General features: G+C 49.4%; 1 long non-coding RNA gene across 2 annotated transcripts; it reads left to right on the top strand.

The window, feature by feature from the left end:
* The first annotated feature begins 5,522 nt into the window (after positions 1-5,522).
* Positions 5,523-12,247, top strand: LOC146041685 (uncharacterized). 2 transcript variants are annotated; one of them, XR_014463544.1, is made up of 5 exons: positions 5,523-5,592; positions 8,165-8,208; positions 10,873-10,905; positions 11,523-11,696; positions 12,005-12,247. It is a non-coding gene; the product is annotated as an uncharacterized LOC146041685 (long non-coding RNA). The 2 variants fall into 2 exon arrangements; XR_014463543.1 differs by lacking the exon at positions 5,523-5,592 and having other exon boundaries at positions 8,046-8,208.
* Positions 12,248-16,452: the final 4,205 nt, after the last annotated feature.

The following is a 16,452-nucleotide window of genomic DNA, read 5'->3' as shown; positions in this document are numbered from 1 at the left end:
TAAAGTGAGTATAGAATAACAGTCCTAAGATAGGAGGGGAAGGGGGGGCGGACGGACAGACTCAATTAAAGGGCACCCTTCTACACAGAGCAAAAAAAAGGGTGTAAGTGGAGATGATATATCCCCACCAGGTGGCGCTGCTCCACTCAATAAGCGTAACAATAAGACACTGTTAGAAAGATACAATTAATCTTTTCTTTTAATAAAAGACCATATCATCCATCAATAAACAATGCACGTTTTACATATGAATAATTACACTCAAAAAGGACATACAACATATAAGGAATGGGCTGGCTATGAGGCTTAAGCCTGCATATATATTATCATGAGGCAATATCAACCTTTTTCAATGAGCAAATAGTTACCAGTCCCACATGGATATGTAAGCAGGTGACCAGGTCCTATATCTGAGCATTAGCTGCTGTTGTATTGCAGTGTGGTGTTTACTCCCTGCTATGGGAGGTCAGCTCCAGGTACTGGTTCCACCCCAAGATATGTCCAGCTCCACAGTGGGGTATTTGTAATCCAAAAAGCGTGGAACCAGTACCTGGAGCCAGCCCACGCCTTATATGTTGTATGTCCTTTTTGAGTGTAATTATTCATATGTAAAATGCGCATTGTTTATTGATGTATGATATGGTCTTTTATTAAAAGAAAAGATTAATTGTGTCTTATTGTTACTCTTATTGAGTGGAGCAGCGCCACCTGGTGGGGATATATCATCTCCACTTACACCCTTTTTTTTAGGTTTTTGTTCAGAGATACACAATCTCTCTGTGTAGGTGGCAGCAGCCCCACTCAAATTGTATATACTAATTAAGTGTGGAATCTGATCCCCTGGTGTAAACAGCCAGCGCTACTGAGTGATTGATATATATATATATATATAGAGTACAGGGTGACATGCTTAGAGTGGGGGTACAAAGATTCACAAACACATACAGGGGTCATAGGGTTCGTGTATGATAGATGGATATCTATCTATCAACACTTGCTGCTTTATGCACCAATTTACCTGGGGCGCGCTGCAGGGTGTCAGTAAGGGAGACAGGCGCAAGTACAGGCACCCACAGCTCTCTTCTGTTCTGGAGCTGCCTTTGTTTTCTACTGATGGTGAGGTCGGTGACAGGGGGTTCCTGGTTAGCCCTATGTCACCAACGTGGGGGGAGGGGGGTGGTACAGATCTCCAGCATCAGCCGTCCTCTCTCTCTCTGGGTGGAAGGTCACCTGGGTGGCCCTGCATGGTAACAAGCAGGGGGTGCTGATCTCGTCTCCAGCCCATCAGACGAGGCAATGATATGTCGACTTTCAGTACTGTTGACCTAATGCTTGGAGACCTAATGTGTCCAATGATCCCATTCCAGAGCTGCGGCCACAATAGCTAAGCCACTGGCTGAGGTGCACACTGCGCACGGTTTCAGTATTGTGTAGTAGGTATTCCTGGGCAGTACCGTGTTTCCCCGATAATAAGACACTGTCTTATTTTTTTTTTTCAGTCCAAAAACACCAGAGGGCTTATTTTTGGGGTAGGGCTTATTTTAGCTCCTCAGTCCTTCTTTTAGCTACATCATGCCCCTCAATCTCCTTATACTTTAAGCACAACTGCCGCTTTCCTTTCCTTCTGCATTTTTCAGCCTTTCCTCCGCAGCCGCTCAGTCATTCCGCTCCCGTCTGTGAACAGACGCCACTCAGTCCTTGAGGTGCGCAGTGACGTCACATGCACAATGCATCCTTGGGACCGCTGATGCCAGCAGAGGCTTCAGCGGTACCAGGGCTGCTACTGTAGCAGCAGCATCCATTTCATGCGGGTGGGTGGGGGGGGTTTAGCGGAGCTGGGAGTTTAGCACAGGGACTGGGCAAAATGGGGATTAAGCTAGGGCTTATTTTCGGGGTAGGGCTTATTTTGGACCGTTGTCCAGAAATAAGGGTAGGGCTTATTATTGGGGTAGGTCCAGTGGCGCCGGAACGGGGGGGGCGAGGGGGCAGCTTGCCCCCCCCAAAATTACTGAGGCGCCAGTATGTCCGGCCCGCCCGCCCGCCTATATTAAAGCCGCCTATATTAAAGAAGTATTATCCGCCCGGCCGCCTATATTTCATACCAGGCGCCGGGGATGGCTGCTGCTGCTGCCGCCGGGGAGATGTGCATAAGACGCGCCAGCCAATCACTGCCGGCGCATCCCCTCCACATACACTGTGATTGGCGGGCGCGTCTTCTACACATCTCCCCGGCGGCAGCAGCAGCAGCCATCCACGGCGCCTGGTATGTAATATAGGAGGGCGGGCGGATGATAATACCAGAGGCGTAGCCATCACGCCCGCTCAGGTGCCCAAGTCAGTGCGGCTCCCCCGCCGGCTGCCCGCTGCCCGCTGCCCCCAGGAGACGTGGTATATTTAAAAGTCACTCACATCTCCCGCTGGACCGCGCTAGCCAATAGGCGCTCGCGGTCCAGTAGCCACCAGTTGATTGCCTGCTGGACCGCAAGCGCCTATTGGCTAGCGCGGTCCAGCGGGAGATGTGAGTGACTTTTGAATAGCAGCACTGTGCACAGCAGGGAGCCGGGAGCGGGCAACCCCGGCGACAGGGGGGAGGGGGTGCGCGGAAAGCACCGCTGCTGCTTTGCCGACTGTGGGTGGGGTGGGGTGCACTAATCTCTGCACTCGCCCACCCACCCTGCTGTGCACTATCCTCCAACACCCACCCACCCATGCACTATCCTCACCCACCCACCCTGCTGTGCACTATCCTCACCCACCTGTGCACTATCCTCACCCACCTACCCTGCTGTGTACTATCCTCACTCACCCTGCTGTGCACTATCACTATCCTCACCCACCCTGCTGTGCACTATCCTCACCCACCCACCCTGCTGTGCACTCTATCCTCACTCACCCACCCACCCTGCTGTGCACTATCACTCCCACCCTCCCTGCTCTGCACTATCATTTACTCACACCTTCCCGCCCTGCGAGCAAATTTCAGTCCCCCTTGGCAACGAGCAATTTCAGTCCCCCTTGGCATCGAGCATGAAGCCCATGGCATCGAGCATGAAGCCCCTGGCACCGAGCATGTAGGTAAGTGGCACTTATGTGCTAAATGTGTAATGGACATTACGATTTGTTAAATAGTGTGCGATGGGCATTGCGGTGTGTTAGTATGCGACGGGCATTGCGGTGTGTTAGTATGCGACGGGCATTACGGTGTGTTCTATAGTATGCAATTGGCATCATGTGTGGCCTTATGTGTAATTGTCATTATGGCATGTGGCTTTATGTGTAATTGGTATTACAAAGTTTGCTAAAATGTGCAATGGGCATTACGGTGTGTGGTATAATGTTGGGCCGTGCCCACTTTTCACGGAGCAGGAGCCTCACCTACTACAAATTGGGGGGGGGGGGCGCGAAACATGCCCTTGCTCCGGGCACCGTGGCACCTAGCTACACCACTGGATAATACATAAGTAATATAGGGGCGGGCGGGCGGCTGATAATAAATCAGTTATATAGCCTGGCGGGCGGGTGGGCAGCTGATTAATCAGTAATATAGCCGGGCGGGTGGCAGGGAAGATGTGCGCCCGCCAATGCTGCTTCTCTCACCCTCCCTTCCACAGTGACTGACACATCCAGGGGTTGTCATTTACCCCTGGATTCACACCCAAACAGGTTTATGTAATTATGTCTGATTATCATAATCAGACATAATCACATAAATCTGTTTGGGGGTGACACTGCCACTTTTTCCACTTTTTACGAGTAAATGACAACCCCTGGATTAATGTCAGTCCTGGTGTCTCTGGCCACATGTATATGCCGCTGCCCGGTGTATAATGCCCACGTGTATATGCCGCTGCCCTGTGTATAATGCCCATGCGTAAATGCCGCTGCCTTGTGTATAATGCCCACGCATATATGCCGCTGCCCTGTGTATAATGCCCATGCATATATGCCGCTGCCAGTGTGTATAGTGCCCGGGGGTAACATATAGCAATTTAGGGGGCGCCAAAATGAGATTATATCTTGCCCCCCCCCAACCTAAAAACGTTCCAGCGCCTCTGGGTAGGTCTTATTATCAGGGAAACAGGGTAGCATGTATGTCAATGGTCTGTGTTACTGGTAAGATATGGGCGTGTCACTAAAAGATACATGCAGAGGCGCTCAGCCATTCCCGGAGGCCATAACTGGGTACAGAAGCTACCTGCCATGGGGCTAGTGCCAGTTTAGGTGGCATGATCAAATGGTATTTCTACATCTACAGACGCTGATGGTGGATGTTTCAGCCCATGACCATATATATATATGCACAGGTACATCAGAGAGGGACTTTGTAGCAGCTTTTGCATAAAGTTGCAGAATACGCAGGTGGTGGCACCAGTCAGTCAGCCCCTCGGCCTCACCCACTTCTTATAACCCGGGTTAGCAACTCTGGTATAAATTTGGTGGGGGGAGAATCCGATTAGCATAACCTGGAAATCTGACGCTGCTACCTATTCGCCTGGTGACGGGGAGCACGTACATTTGCTCTGTGCAGGGTAAATACTGGCTGCTTTTGCATGTAACCTGCAGATGTTACACAGCTTTATTTTACACTGCAATTTAGATTGGACACACCCCACCCAAAATCTAAAGGGGCATACACATGGGCAATCTCAGCCTCATTTCTAGCGATCTGACGGAGTCGGTTAGAAATGGAGCACTGATGGCCAGCAGCGATGGCGAGGCGCGGTCCGGTGCGCTTGCACTGGTCACTGCAACCATTATAAATATGCCACTGGGTGTACCTGCCACGGTGCTTAGAAGCTCAGCCTGGCTCCCTGTGTGGTCAAACCAGCCTTACTGGTATTTGCCAGGGGGCCGGTATGGCCTGACACAGGCACAATAATGCCCACATAGAAGGCCACACTCAGATGAAAACACTGCACATGCCATCCATAGGCATCTGGCATAGAGAATTCAAAAACATTGATGGTCTATGAACAATGTTGAATTTTTGCCATCGATGGGGGGAAAACCAGGAGGTTTTTCACCATCGATGATGTACCAGCAATGAATATATATGGAGCTGTGCTTAGCTCCGCCCCGGACCCTACCACATAGCCCCATCTCTGGTCTCTTATTGGCCCATAGCCTACTGAATTGGAAATCCTGGGATGACCATCGGTGGTTTCACACCATCGAGATGACCTATCAATGGATACCCCACCGATGGTTATCCCTAAGCCAGAAAGCACACAGGGAAAGGGCTTTGGTGATGTAGAAGGGTGAAGCTCATATTGCGTGACCCAGAGGTGATGTGACATGACCGCCGGGAACCGGAATATGACACTGAACACATGACACATGCAATTATGTTTATTATTAGTTTGGGTAAATAATTACAATTGTGATTTTATTTTGTGATTTAGTTTTTTCAATTGCGAGACTCTGTGTAGAGGACTTTTGAATATAACTTATAATTAGAGTAACGCCCACGTTATGAACTACAATTAAACATTAGCAAAGAAAAACAGCCGCCTCCGTTGGTATATATAATGCCACGAACAGAGATAAGGAGAACGCAGACACTGACCGACGTATTCTGCTGAAGACTTAGAGGTACATTACATACAAACTCCTACTCTCGCTGTCACTGTCTTTCTCTCTTGCTCTCTCTCTGACGCGGTCTCTAACTCTGGTGTGCACTCTCACCGATGTTCTCTGTCACTCTCTCTCTGACACGCTCCCTGTCGCCCTATTTCTGTAGTTATCTCCGACACTCTGTAGCTCTCTCAGGGGGCAGATGCACTAAGCTTGAAAAGTGATAAAATGGAGAGTGATAAACCACCAGCCAATCAGCTCCTACCTGCCATGTCACAGGCTGTGTTTTAAAAAATAACAGGCAGGAGCTGATTGGTTGGTGGTTTATCACTCTCCATTTTATCACTTTTCATGGCTTAGTACATCTCACCCTGACTGTTACTCTGTTGTGCACTCTCTGGGGGAAATTTAATAGGATGAGAGATTCAGAAAGTGAGAGATTTGGTAAGAAATTTCCAGGTTTTTTTTTTTTTTTTAAAGCGGCAATCATTCAAGCCCTGTACACACGGGGGAGATATATTGCTCAATTTCTCCTTTTCATCAGCGACCAGAGATGGTCGCTGATGAAAGGGAACCTCTGCCGGCAGTGCTGATGAAAGGGAACCTCTGCCGGCAGTGCCGCAGAGGTAATCAGCTGGTCACAGGAGCAAGCTCCTGCGAACAGCGATTAGAAAGGGGCTGAAAACGGGAGCACGCACCCGGCGATTTATCACTGGGGCACACTCCCATCACTGGCAATATGGTCACCAGCGACCATATTTCCAGCGATTTCGGCCCCTATCGCCCCCGTGTGTACACGGCTTTACACTCAAACTGGTTTTGCAGTGTAAATGATTGCCGCTTTAACCTCTGGGTGGCGATACCCTATAGAAGCCTATGGGCTTCTTTCGCCGTCCGTCCGCATGCCCCCCCCCCCCTCCTTTGATCTCCTCCTCCCCCAGGTGTCACAGCCGGGAGGACATCCGCCTTCAGGGGGGAGAAGGAGACACTGGCGGCCGCCGGAGACCCCCGCAGACCACATCACAGGTATCGCGGGGGTCTCCGTCACCGCAACCCGATGCTAGCCGCATATGTTAGTACATATGCGGCAGCATCGCGGCGGTTGTTAGGTGAAGGGCGGCGATGTATATTAATACATCCTGCCCTATGACACTCTTTTGCTCTAACCTTTCTCTACCTCTTTATCACTCTCTCTGTTGCTTTGTCTTTATTTCTGTCATGCTCTCTTGTCTTTCTCTTTATTGCACTCTCTCTTTCTCTTTAACACTGTAGTGCTCTCTTTTTGCTCTGTCTCTGTCACGTGTTCATTCTGTCTCTGTTGCTCTCTCACACTCTCTGTTGCTCTGTCTCTCTCACGCTCTCTCTGTTGCTCTGTCTCTGTCTCTGTTGCTCTGTCTCTCTCTGCTGCTCTCTCTCACGCTGTCTCTGTTGCTGTCTCTGTCATACTACCTCTGTCTCTCTCTGCTGCTCTCTCTCACGCTGCCTCTGTTGCTGTCTCTCTCTGTCTGTCATACTACCTCTGTCTCTCTCTGCTGCTCTCTCTCACGCTGCCTCTGTTGCTGTCTCTCTCTGTCTGTCATACTACCTCTGTCTCTCTCTGCTGCTCTCTCTCACGCTGCCTCTGTTGCTGTCTCTCTCTGTCTGTCATACTACCTCTGTCTCTCTCTGCTGCTCTCTCTCACGCTGCCTCTGTTGCTGTCTCTCTCTGTCTGTCATACTACCTCTGTCTCTCTCTGCTGCTCTCTCTCACGCTGCCTCTGTTGCTGTCTCTCTCTGTCTGTCATACTACCTCTGTCTCTCTCTGCTGCTCTCTCTCACGCTGCCTCTGTTGCTGTCTCTCTCTGTCTGTCATACTACCTCTGTCTCTCTCTGCTGCTCTCTCTCACGCTGCCTCTGTTGCTGTCTCTCTCTGTCTGTCATACTACCTCTGTCTCTCTCTGCTGCTCTCTCTCACGCTGCCTCTGTTGCTGTCTCTCTCTGTCTGTCATACTACCTCTGTCTCTCTCTGCTGCTCTCTCTCACGCTGCCTCTGTTGCTGTCTCTCTCTGTCTGTCATACTACCTCTGTCTCTCTCTGCTGCTCTCTCTCACGCTGCCTCTGTTGCTGTCTCTCTCTGTCTGTCATACTACCTCTGTCTCTCTCTGCTGCTCTCTCTCACGCTGCCTCTGTTGCTGTCTCTCTCTGTCTGTCATACTACCTCTGTCTCTCTCTGCTGCTCTCTCTCACGCTGCCTCTGTTGCTGTCTCTCTCTGTCTGTCATACTACCTCTGTCTCTCTCTGCTGCTCTCTCTCTCACGCTGCCTCTGTTGCTGTCTCTCTCTGTCTGTCTGTCATACTACCTCTGTCTCCATTTCCTCTCTCTGTCACTGAGGGGCAGGTTTTTAGCAGTGCAGATGTTGCCCATAGCAACCAACCAGACTCTACATATTATTTATCTAGCCTATTCTAGAAGACAAAAGCTTGTATCTGATTGGTTGCTATGGGCACAATCTCCAGTTCTATGAATATACCCCATTGTCTCTGCGATTCTCCTGTTATCTGTATATTTCTCTGATTAACAAATACCACTCACGGCCTAATTTACTTCCAGCGACGAGGAGACAATGAAGACTCTGCTTCTGTTGGTGGGCGTAGGTGAGTCCGTGGTATATATATAGTATATTGTAACTATCCGCAGTGTGTGAACCATTGACATGTTCTTATTGAATTTTTGGGGTGATTCAGGTTGGTTTGCAAAGCACATTTGGTATGTTAATGGACAAAACCATGTGCACTGCAGGTGGGGCAGATGTAACATGTGCAGAGAGAGTTATATTTAAGTGGGGTATTACTTCAACGTGAGATCTATATTGCGTTGTAAGAATAAAGCAGCCAGTATCCAAAATCGAACTATCTCTGCACGTTACATCTGCCGCACCTGCAGTGCAGCATGGTTTTGTCCATTAGAGAGAGAGTTTCCTTTTGTAAGTGAACCAAAATCAGGCCTCAAATGTGCTTTGCACACCAGCCTGAATCACCCACTTTGTAAGATGGCAACATTGAATCCTCTTGCATAAATTAAGATTTATATACATACACTGGGCCTGATTCACGTCTCTTTAAGGAAAGGGAAAAAATCAACTGAACACCCCTACGCTGCACTGCGGTGGGGCAGATGTAACAGTAAATGTGCAGAGAGATTTAGATCTTACAAACATGAATCAGGCCTAACTATTTTTACTGCAACAAGCTGGCGATGATTTATAATGGACCTGAGTCATTGATAGGTTTGTATATTTCGAGTCATTACTGAATGACAAAGCTTTCTCTTGGTGTTACCCAGGGGCGGATCCAGGATAAAATGACAGGGGGTGCACCATGATAAAAAAGGGTTTGGGTGGGGGAGGGGCGGTGTTAGTGGTGCCAGTGTACATGCTAAGAGAGCGGCAGGAGAGGGTGGGAATGGAATTAAAAATAGGCCCTGGCATTTAAAGTACGCAGGCCCACCATGGCGACAAAAGTGAAGGATGTAGTTGTGCGCGCGCCAAAGGCGCGTTCCAGAAAAGGGTGTGTGGCCACTCAACAGGGGGCGTGTCAACACCATATACAACTTCTACACATTATGCAACAAAATACTAGACCCCATTATACTTGCACCTTACACATGATGCCAAATGGAATGAGCCAAAATTGACATAATGCCACATGGATTGAGCCAAAATTCAAATAATGCCACATGGATTGTGTCAAAATTCACATAATGCCACATGGATTGAGCCACAATTTATATAATAACACACACGGATTGAGCCAAAATTCACATAATGCCAAATGGATTGTGTCAAAATTCACATAATGCCACACGGATTGAGCCAAATGCATAAAATGCCATACGGATTGAGCCAAAATTCACATAATGCCACATGGATTGAGCCAAAATTCACATAATGCCACACGGATTGAGCCAAAATTTACATAATGCCACATGGATTGAGCCAGAATTCACATAATGCCACACAGATTAAGCCAAAATTCCCAATACACTTCATAAACAGGGACATTGTCCACCAAAGGCGCGCATTAAACATTTACACCATAATGTCCATTATACGTTAAGTTACACGCCATTATGTCCATTATGTGTTATGCCAAACACCATAATGCCTATTAAAAATTATGCTACATAAGTGCTGCTTCTCTACATGCTCATTGCCAAGGGTTCCATGCTCATTGCCAGAGGTTCCATGCTCGTTGCCATGTGGGATTACATGCTCATTGCCAAGGGGGAATACATGCTCGTGGTAAATGGGGGACAGCCGCCGCCAGGCAGAAGTGATAGCCACTGACAGTGGCAGAGCCTGGCTGTATTCAGAGCACTGCAGGTCCCGGCTATTTGAAATAATACCCCTTTCACACCAGAAAATGCATTCCCAGGTTGGCCCCTTTTACATCAGCCTAGTCCCTGCATTTTCTGGTGTGAGGGGGAGAGAAAACCACCCCTCCCCCCTTTAACCAGTTATCTAATTTAACCGGCTATATCTTCGGAACCAACTGACCCATTTACATGAGACAAGTATTATATTGAAGAACTTTTGAGTGGGCTTTGAATGATTTTGGTCCAGTGAAACTGGAACGTTTGGTTCCAGAGTAATCTGCCCTCAAAATCATGAACATCCATGAAATTACATTTCAAAAATAAAAAAATCGGTTTATACACAATATTTCTGGAACCGATTGACCGATTTGGACCAGCTTGGTATCATATTGAAGGCCCAGCGATTTGGAATTGAATGATATCAACCATAAGCTTATGTGATGCCAGGGCGGGAACTGGCAACCGTCGGAACCGGGTGGGGGTCGGAATTGACGGGTCCCATATTATCCTATGGGGAAAAAACGTTACAGGTTTGCCAGGCGATATCTCCGGTTCCCGGGGGGCTAGAGACACAGGGCTGGGTTCGTTGGAAAGCCCTGGTCCTCAGCTAAATGACAGGGGTTTGCAATTCAGCTATTTTGTAATGCCTTCTTTTTGTGATGCCACGCCTCCCTTCCATGAGGCCACAACCCCTTTCCACCGTGCAAGGGTCCCACCTACTAAAGGTGGGCCTGTGTGCTCAAAATGCCAGGGCCGATTTCTGGTCCCAGTCCGGCCCCGGATAACCGATTGGGTGATCAGATCCACCATCAGCCAATTCAGGTATAGGCTGCTTAAATGTGATCCCCATATCTGTGTTTAGTTGCTGCAGGTTTGAAAGATTTAGTTTATGTTTGTATTATTCTATTTATTGAATGTTAACTTCTTACTCTTTTACCTTATAGTTCTGTGCTTGGCATTGGTGGAAGGGAATCCAGGTCTGTAAAATAGTTTTTTTCATTTACAATCTTGTATTACTAGTTAAAGTCCTTCTGCAGTGTACTTTCACTTTGAGCTGCAACAGTTTTTACTTTCACTTTGAGCTGTGACAGTTTTTGGCCCACAAACTCTCCACCTCTACCCCAGTCCCTATCTGCTCCTACCTCCAATCTCTGTCTTCACAGCTCCCTCTCTCTGTGGGGTTATTCAAATCCATTCAGTCCACTGTGCATTCCACAGCGAACTTTTGGACGCACTTTTGCACGCACCCATGAAGGCATGTGGGGGGGGGAGATGGGCAGGGACACCGTCGCAGCCTTGCGAATCAACAAGAATAACCTCCTAAATCCAGCAAGTTTGAAACAGATCAGTGTCCCTGAAAAAGTTGCTTTCACTTTCTGTGGTGACATCTTTTAGCACACAAAGGAGTAATTTGGTCCGTTTAGTGGCCCCTAGTGGTCACTGGCAGTTCTTCACCTCATAGAGGTGAGTAGTTAGCCTTTTGTAACTATAGATGACTGAATATGTTACGCTCTAGGCTGCTGCATAACATATAAGCAATCGTCTCCAGAGGACACGGGGGTTACTCATTTTTCCCCCCCATGTTTTAATTTAGGTCACTGTGGTGCTAATGAGGTGTTTAGGCCTTGCCCTAAGGACTGTCCACCTCGCTGTGAACGAGAACCGAGGTGCCGTTTTGTTTGCAGAGGACCTGGAGCGTGTCAGTGCATTGATGGATATGTCCGCCACAGGAATGGAAACTGCGTTCATCCCAAAGAATGCCATTAATGTAAGGAAGACGGCCGTGAGCTGGTAGTGTAACCATTGATGTCACTGCTGTTGTGGTTGCTGTGGGGCTAGTGGGAAGGAAGGGTGTAGCCAATGGTGTTCATATGCTCAGAAGGTCTCCTCCATGCTGAGCGCACCTCTGGGGGGCAGCACAGATGCTGAGAAGACAATTCTGTGGCTACATGTGCCGCCCCCCAATGTTTACTGTTACTTTACAATCTGTTGGTTCCGTCGATTGTTCACAATCTGCAATATACAACTGCCCACTGTGGATTTGTGATCTTCTTGTTTTTTCTTCCTTACATTCAGGAACTTGATCTCGATCCAGCAAGGAGTATAAGGAATGTTCCGGTTGTGAACCTACTTGTGAGAACAAAGGTTCCATGATGTCTCCTCTCCCGCACAATCCCATATATACAGAACAATACACTCTGCACATTTCTAAATAATGTTCTGCCTAGGACACACACGTCATGATACAGATGTACAACTTGCTGCCATATGATGTATGTTCTCTGTCTGTTCTAATAAAGTTGTGATCATTGCTGTTTATATCCGGAAATTTGGACCTGTTTTTGTCCCTACAGTATTATTCACCTCAATACCAATCATTTCCAGTCACAGTCCAGTCTTATCTATGCTGTCTGTATGGGTTGCTGTCTCCCAGTCACTTTTGTGTAGGTTTGAATTTGTTACGTCAGTTCATTTGGGACTGTGGAGTAAGAAAAAATGGCTGCCCCACTTGTGATTAGCACGAAAGAAGAGCAACGCGCAGTGATTGGTTTTATGTGGATTTCGTATCAATCTCTATTCTGCAGCGCTGTACAGAGTATAGTCGAACGTTCACATCAGTCCCTGCCCCAGTGGAGCTTACAATCTAAATTCCCTTCCACATGTACAAGCAGATACTGTATTAATTTGTTGGAAGCCAATTAGCCTACCAGTATATTTTTGGATTGAGGGAGGAAACCGGAGTACCCGGAGTAAACCCACGCAGGTAGGGGGGAGAATATACAAACTCCGCACAGTTAGGGCCATGGTGGGAATAGAACCCATGACCTCAGTGCTGTGAGGCAGTAATGTAACCACTACACCATCCGTACTGCCCTGTATATATAACACATGGTGGGAATAAAACCCATGACCTCAGCGCTGTGAGGCAGTAATGCTATAACCATTACACCATCCGTACTGCCCCGTATATATAACACATGGTGGAGATAGAACCCATGACCTCAGCACTGTGAGGCAGTAATGCTATAACCATTACACCATCCGTACTGCCCCGTATATATAACACATGGTGGGGATAGAACCCATGACCTCAGCGCTGTGAGGCAGTAATGTAACCATTACACCGTCCGTACTGCCCCGTATATATAACACATGGTGGGGATAGAACCCATGACCTCAGTGCTGTGAGGTATTAATACTAACCATTACACCATCCGTACTGCCCCGTATATATAACACATGGTGAGGATAGAACCCATGACCTCAGCGCTGTGAGGCAGTAATGCTAACCATTACACCGTCCGTACTGCGCCGTATATATAACACATGGTGAGGATAGAACCCATAACCTCAGCGCTGTGAGGCAGTAATGCTAACCATTACACCAGTGGTCGCCAACCCGTCGCTCGCGAGCTACCGGTAGCTCGCGGCAGCGAATCGGGTGGCTCGACCACTCTGCTGCCCGCCCGCCCGCCTGTCTGTCTCTCCCTGCCGCGGCCGCCTGCGCTGACGATAGTATGAGCCGGAGGGGAGGGGAGGAGAGCGCAGCGCATTGCGCGTCTATCCCTCCCCTCACTGAGCATCCCTGTCACTTGGCCGCCTATCCGCCAATCAGAGCTCGCGGGTCGGCAGCCAATCAGGAGCCGGCCCGCGAGCTTTGATTGACGCCGACGGACGGCCCAGTCACAAGGAAGTGAAGGGTAGGAGAGATGTACGTTGTGCGCTGTGCTCACCTTCCCCGAGAAGAGGAGAAGCTGCGGCAGCGGAGACACTGACAGTCACTGCAGGACGACACCGGACACAATGGTGAGTGTGCTGTGTGTGTGTGAGTGTGCTGTGTGTGTGCTGTGTGTGAGAGAGTGTGTGCATACCACTTGCTGGAACTGTGGGGGCATATTACTTGTTGGCACTGGGGGCATACTACTTGTTGGCACTGGGGGCATACTACTTGTTGGCACTGGGGGCATACTACTTGTTGGCACTGGGGGCATACTACTTGTTGGCACTGGGGGCATACTACTTGTTGGCACTGGGGGCATACTACTTGTTGGCACTGGGGGCATACTACTTGTTGGCACTGGGGGCATACTACTTGTTGGCACTGGGGGCATACTGTATTACTTGCTGGCACTGTGGGGGCATACTACTTGGCACTGTGGGGGCATACTACTTGTTGGCACTGGGGGCATACTACTTGTTGGCACTGGGGGCATACTACTTGTTGGCACTGGGGGCATACTACTTGTTGGCACTGGGGGCATACTACTTGTTGGCACTGGGGGCATACTGTATTACTTGCTGGCACTGTGGGGGCATACTACTTGTTGGCACTGTGGGCATACTACTTGTTGGCACTGGGGGCATACTACTTGTTGGCACTGGGGGCATACTACTTGTTGGCACTGTGGGGGCATACTGTACTACTTGCTGGCACTGGGGGCATACTACTTGTTGGCACTGTGGGGGCATACTACTTGCTGGCACTGTGGGGGCATATCCGGCACCATAGGGGCACAGATGGCACTGTGGGGGTATTATTTTTTCTGGCACTGTGGGGGCATACCTGGCACCGCGGGAGCATATGTGTATCTGGCACTATTGGGGGCAAATGTGTATCTGGCACTATTTGGGCATATGTGTATATGGCATTGCACTATTGGGGGCAAATGTGTATCACCCCATTTTCATTGGATGCACCCTATGTGGCTACACCAATTTTTGGCGCGCACAGTTATGTATGCGGCATAGTGTGTCAGGGCCATTACAGTGTGTGGCATAATGTGTAAAGGGCATTATTTGGTTATTAGGCAGATTTTTTAATTTTAGTAGCTCTTCGGGTGGTTCAGTTTGCCGCGAGTAGCTCGCACCCCGAAAAAGGTTGGAGACCACTGCATTACACCATCCGTACTGCCCCGTATATATAACACATGGTGGGGATAGAACCCATGACCTCAGCGCTGTAAGGCAGTAATGTAACCATTACACCATCTGTACTGCCCTATATATATGCCCTATATATATATAACACACTAGGTGATTCATCGCGCCCTACGGGCGCTCTTCACACCGTCGTAAGGGGCTGCGCCCCCTTAATTTGTGAACGTTTGTATATGAGAAATATGGTTAGAATTGTATGAAAGATGCCCTGTATTGCAACTTAGGTGTCCGCGAATCGCGGGAGGGGGGGTCGCGGAGGGTGCCGCGAATTGCAGGAGGGGGGGTCGCGGGGGGTGCCGCTAATTGCAGGAGGGGGGGTTGTGGGGGGGTGGATGCTGCGAATCGCGGGAGGGGAGGGATTGCAGAGAATCGCGGGAGGGGGGTCGCGGGGTGGGTTGCCGCAAATCGCGGGAGGGGGGTTACGGGGGCGGGGGTTGCGGCGAATCATGGTAGGGGGGGTCGCAGGGGGTGTGCCGTGAATCACGGGAGGGGGGGTCACGGGGTGGGGTGCCGAGAATCGTGGGGGGGTGTGTGTGTGCCGTGAATCGCGGGAGTGGGGGTTGCGGGGGGGGGGTGGGGGGGGTGTGACGCGAATCGCCACAAGAAAAAATCAACACAGAAAGGTCAACACATATAAATGTTGACATAAGTGTGCCACTTCATTGGTGTCCATGTTGACACATGAGAATGAATATGAAAACATTCAAAAAATAAAATAAATCTTCAAAAACTCATGTCAACCTTTTTCATTGTCGACCATAGCCGTGCCAGTGTTTTGCATGTGCCATTTAATCCTGGGGCTGCCGCGAATCGCGGGGGGTGCCGCGATTTGCGGGAGGGGGGGGGTTGCGGGGGGTGGGTGCCGCGAATCGCGGGAGAGCGGGGTTCATGGGGGTTCCGGCGGGGGGTTGCCGCGAATTGCGGGGGGGTGCCGGGGTGCCGCGAATCGCCGGAGGGGGGGTTGCGGGGGGTGTGACGCGAATCGTCACAAGAAAAAAATCAACACAGAAAGGTCAACACATGTAAATGTTGACATAAGTGTGGCACTTCATTGGTGTCCATGTCGACACATGAGAATGAATATGAAAATATTCAAAAAATGACAAAAAAACTTCAAAAACTCATGTCAACCTTTTTCATTGTCGACCATAGCCATGTCAGTGTTTTCCATGTGCAATTTAATTCTGGAGCTGCCGCGAATCACGGGGGGGGGGTGCCGCGAATTGCGGGAGGGGGGGTCGCGGGGGTGGGTGCCGCGAATCGCGGGAGGGCGGGGTTCACAGGGGTTCCGGTGGGGGGTTGCCGCGAATTGCGGGAGGTGGGGGGTCACGGGGGGGTGCCGCGAATCGCGGGAGGGGGTGTTGCGGGGGGTGTGACGCGAATCGCCACAAGAAAAAATCAACACAGAAAGGTCAACACATGTAAATGTTGACATAAGTGTGCCACTTTATTGGTGTCCATGTCGACACATGACAATGAATATGAAAAAATTAAAAAAATTAAAAATAAATCTTCAAAAACTCATGTCAACCTTTTTCATTGTCGACCATAGCCATGTCAGTGTTTTGCATGTGCCATTTAATCCT

The sequence above is a fragment of the Crinia signifera genome, chromosome 19, assembly GCF_055691185.1.
Source record: "Crinia signifera chromosome 19, ASM5569118v1, whole genome shotgun sequence".
In the NCBI taxonomy this organism is placed as follows: Eukaryota; Metazoa; Chordata; class Amphibia; order Anura; family Myobatrachidae; genus Crinia; species Crinia signifera.
This window is presented reverse-complemented; position numbering and strand designations above follow the sequence as displayed.